The sequence below is a fragment of the Oratosquilla oratoria genome, chromosome 16 (assembly GCF_046742065.1).
Source record: "Oratosquilla oratoria isolate Oo_2021 chromosome 16, ASM4674206v1, whole genome shotgun sequence".
NCBI lineage: Eukaryota > Metazoa > Arthropoda > Malacostraca > Stomatopoda > Squillidae > Oratosquilla > Oratosquilla oratoria.
The window spans coordinates 57,766,040-57,771,039 of NC_134792.1; the positions used below are offsets into that span (position 1 = coordinate 57,766,040).

General features: G+C 42.6%; 1 protein-coding gene across 1 annotated transcript in view; it reads left to right on the forward strand.

Annotated features, from left to right (window-relative positions):
* Window positions 1–5,000, forward strand: part of lft (Limb expression 1 family member lowfat) — a 383,165-nt gene that overhangs the window by 88,311 nt on the left and 289,854 nt on the right. The window lies entirely within an intron of this gene.

The following is a 5,000-nucleotide window of genomic DNA, read 5'->3' on the forward strand; positions in this document are numbered from 1 at the left end:
AAACGTCTGGGTTTCTTTTTTCATTTTTCTTTTTTTTCTGGATCGTGAGAGATGTTTCCAGAGGTGGAACATTTCACTTCTGACCTGACGGGGAATACTTATCCATAAAGAGGTCTGGAACCCAGAACAGTTGGAGAACGGACGTGATGCTCGTGGGATGGAAAAAGTGACGAGGAGTTGAGCTTGGAAACAATTTGAAAAGAAACTGACAAAGCTGTCAGAGGAGAGGCGAAAGACTACGGTGGTGGCAGGAGAATGACAGCACGACCAAGTCACCGGTCTTATAACGTTAAACAAACTGTGAAAAGGAGACATTGTATTACTAAAGGGCCTACCTGGAACTGTAGTTTCAAATCAAACATGGGCAACAAGACATCAACAATGTCGTCGGAATAACAAAGCCGAACAATTTAAACTCGTATAATTATATATCTATCTATCTATCTATCTATAAGTATATATATATATATATATGTATATATATATATATAATGTACACACACACACACACACACACACACACACACACACACACACACACACACACACACACACACACACACACACATATATATATATATATATATATATAAATATAAATATATATATATACATATAAATATATATTCATGGAGCGGCCTTGCTGTGCATGTGCTGTGTCTTGCGACGCTGCTTCTGACCCAGGGCAGTGGACAGGATGCAGGGATGACCCGTCATCCAGGAGGTGCCAAGATAAGAGGGAGGGAGGAGGGTGAAGGGGAGTGGAATATATAGGAAATGGAATGGGTGGGAGTGGTTTCTATGCCATTTTCTTTTTGGCTACCCCCCGTGTAAGGGGGAAAAAGCCTTTGGTGTGTGTATATATACATATGTATGTATATGTGTATATATATGTATATATATATAACATATACTGTATATATATATATATATATATATGTACGTATATATGTACGTATATATATGTATATTTTACACACACTGTATGGTCACCAGTATGGGGATATTCATTTTTTCAACCCCATTGATTTTTACTTTAATTCCATGCAATCACAATCGAGACTGACGTGGAGCTCGATGGAAGCATATACAGAAACTGATACGTGGTCAAGCTAAGGACTCGAACCAAGTCAAACGTAAGAAGTGGGCTGAACGCAGAATCCGTGTACGTGTAACTCGAGCATACAAATATAAGAAAGTTGTGCTCAACTTGTATATCTATTGATACCGCAATGGGCTAAGTCACCGTTCACATGTTACGTCTGAGTTGGGTTCGAGTCCTTAGCTTGACCACGTATCAGTTATATATATGTATATATATATATATATATATATATATATATATATATATATATATATATATATATATATATATATATATATATATATGTGTGTGTGTGTGTGTGTATCCGGCTGCCTTACCCCTTCTCTCTCTCTCTCTCTCTCTCCTCATTTTGTCTTCTCCTTTCTCGCCCTTCCTCTACTTCTCCCATTCCTCTCCTTCCCCTCTTCTCCCTCCCTTTATCTTCCTCTCTTCATCTCTCTCCCTTTCTCACTCTTCCTGTCCCTCTCTCCATCTCTCCTTTTCTCTGTTCTTCTCCCCAATCTGTCTCTCTCTTTATCAATCTCTCCATCTCTCGCTCCACCTCCGTCTATATCTCTCTCTGCGTCCGTGTCACAGTCTCTCTCTACTTCACTTTAACTTTCTCTCTCTTTTTGTCTCTCTGTCTGTCTACGTCTCCGTCTCGTCAGTCAAATCGTAACACATGAGAAGGATTCCGCAGTGATGTCAGCGTGGGCAATGTGGCCCTGTCTTTGGGTTTACTACAAAGAGAAACCGTGTCTCTGAGTCTACTGCAAAGAGAAACGAACGGTTTCAATACCTCCCCCCGGTATCATCGCTATTAATTAGGGCCATTTCTCCCATCGAGTCGGCGTGTCATTACACACTTTGAGCACGACCAAATCTGCGGCTACGACCATGACACTACAATTTTGCCCATCGAAGCCACCACTAACTGACACTAGAATGAACTTTAGCAATAAACTTTGGATGTTGCCACTAACGTGATCCTACTATTACGGCCTCCGGGGGGAGCGGACCATAATTGACGCTGTCACTGCCAGATGGTGTGAGTGGTGGAGGAGATTCCACCAACGTCGCTTACTGTTTATGAAGTAATCACCGACCAGACGAGAGGCTTCCGTCTTGAAGACTCTTATTTTCACCGCCGTTTTTCTTGTATCTGTCACCATTCTTCGCGCTTTTGTACCATCAGTGACGTGTCTATATATGTATATATACATATATATATATATATATATATATACATATATACATATATACAGTATATATATATATATATATATATATATATACATATATACAGTATATATATATATATATATATATATATATATAATATAGAACACGCACGTACACACACACGCACGCACACACATACGCGCACACACACATACAAACACGAACGTACACACATATATACATATATATACACAAAAAATCTTGACACAATTTTTCATACTTGAAACTAGTTTGAAAAACCTAACTTGACTCTCATCCTTGGCCAATAACCAACAGAACCAGATTTTCTTAATCAGCTTCAAAAGTATACTTCCATCTCCCGTCTCTGCACTAATGCCTATGGAAGGCAAATGTTGGAACGAAATGAACAATGACTGGAAGAGGGAAAAGGTGGACTGGATTATATTTCTCAACTCGATTGCAATCGAGTATGATATAGTCAGCCCTTGCACGCCGATTTACCAAGTGTAGGTGACACAAATCTCCAACGCTTGCATCCTGTACAATTGTTTTAGGCGACAAAGTCTCCGCCAATTGTCTTCCCTAGCCAATCACAATTGTTTAAGAATGGATGAAGAGGGCTGCAATTGGCCAGGAAGTAAATTGGGCGTGGCTTCTTTCGCCCGTAACGGGAACTCACAGCGCGAATGGGTTAACTATAAAGTTTGTGTAAACGTATGTAACTCGAACATACATATATAAGAAATTGTTTTTAACTCATGTCCCTCTTGATGGCTGAGTTTGTCAAGTCCATTTATTACGTATCGGCTAGGTTCGAGTCCTCAGCCTGACAGCGTCTCAGTTTCCGAATATGCTTCCATCGAACTACATACTCCTGTTAATATCGATCGTGTTTGTAAGGAAATAAAATGGAAATACCTTAATGTGGTTAGGATGAATTATATATATATATATATATATATATATATATATATATATTTATTTATAATATATATATAATATATATATATACATATGTATATATATATATATATATATATATATATGCATATGTATATATATGCATATGTATATATATTTATATATAAATTATATATATATATATATTTCTACTTTCAACCTTATCCTCCTCTTCTACTCTTTCTCTTCCTTCTCTCTCCCCCTCTCTTTCTCTCTTTTCTCCCTCTCTTTCTCTCTCTCTGTCTCTGTCTCTCTCTCTCTTTCTCTCTCGTCCTTCTCTTTTTCTTTCTCCTGTCTTGTCCCTCCTCCTCCTCCTCCTCCTTCTTCTTCTCCTTTTCTTCTTCCTTGTTGTCTTCTTCACCTTCTTAGTCATTTTTCTTCTCTTCCTTCTAGTTTTCCTTTTTCCTCATGTTTTCCTTGGTCGTCCTCCTCTCCCTCCTCTTCCTATTTCTTCTCTTCCTCCTCACTTTCCCCCTCCTTTTTTTCCTCCCTGCTGTTCCTTCCCTTCTTCCTTCTCATTCTTCCCCTAGTTCTCCTCCTCCTCCTCTTTCCCCTCCTCCTCCTCTTCCTTATCCTCCTCCTCCCCTCCTCCAGCTCTTTCTCTTCCTTCTCTTCTTCTTGCCCATCCTATTTTACTCCTCCTTCTTCTTCTCTTCCTTCCTCCTCTTCCTTCCCATCCTCCTCCTCCTTCTCCTCCTTTTCCTTCCTCCTCGTCTACCTCTTACTTTCCTCCTCCTCCTTCTCCTTCATTACCTCCTCCTCCTTCTGTTTCTCTTTCCCTCCTCCTTCTCCTCGTTTTTCTCCTCCCTCTTCCTCCTACTCCCCTCCTCCTCCTCCTTGTCCTTCTCCTCCTTCTCCTCCTTCTACTTCTTTTACTTCTTCTCCTTCTCCTTCTCCTCCTTCTCCTCCTTCTCCTCCTTCTCCTCCTTCTCCTCCTTCTCCTCCTTCTCCTCCTTCTCCTCCTTCTCCTCCTTCTCCTCCTTCTCCTCCTTCTCCTCCTTCTCCTCCTTTTCCTCCTCCTCCTCCTTCCCTTGCTCCTCCTCGTCCTTCTCGTTCTCTTCCTCCTCCTCCTGCTTCTCCTCGTCCTCCTTTTCGTCCTCCTTCTCGTCCTCCTCCTCCTCCTTCTCGTCCTCCTCCTCCTCCTCGTCCCCCTGCACTATCGTCATTAGAGCAGATCACGACAGGACGCAATCGCCACCCCTTGGCCCATGCGATCCCAGGCCAGCCATGATGATGAGGGGATGGGCACTGGGAGTCGGGAGGGAGTTGCGAGGGAGTTTGGAGTTGCGAGGGAATTGGGAGTTGGAAGGGTGCTAAGAGGGAGTTGGGGAAGGAGCTGTGTTGGAGTTGCGAGGGAGTTGGGAGTTGGGAGGGAGTTGCGAGGGAGTTGGGAGGGAATTGGGAGTTGGAAGGGTGCTAAGAGGGAGTTAGGAAGGAGTTACGAGGGTATTGAGGGTTGGGAGAGAGTTGCGAGGGAGTTGAGAGTTAGAAGGGAGCTAAGAGGGAGTTGGGAGTTGGGAGGGAACTGGGAGTGAGTTTGGAGTGGTTTAGGAGTTGGGAGTTGAGAGTTAGAAAGGAGGGAAGGGAGGAAAAGCAAGAAAGTGAGGCAGAAGGGAGGAAGGAAGGAGGGGAAAGGGTAGGGTAAGTGAAAGAAGAAGATAATGGAAAGGAGAAGGAAGTGGAGGAGGAGGAGGAGGAGGAGGAGGAGGAGGAGGAGGAGGAGGAGGAGGAGGAGGAGGAGGAGGAGGAGAAG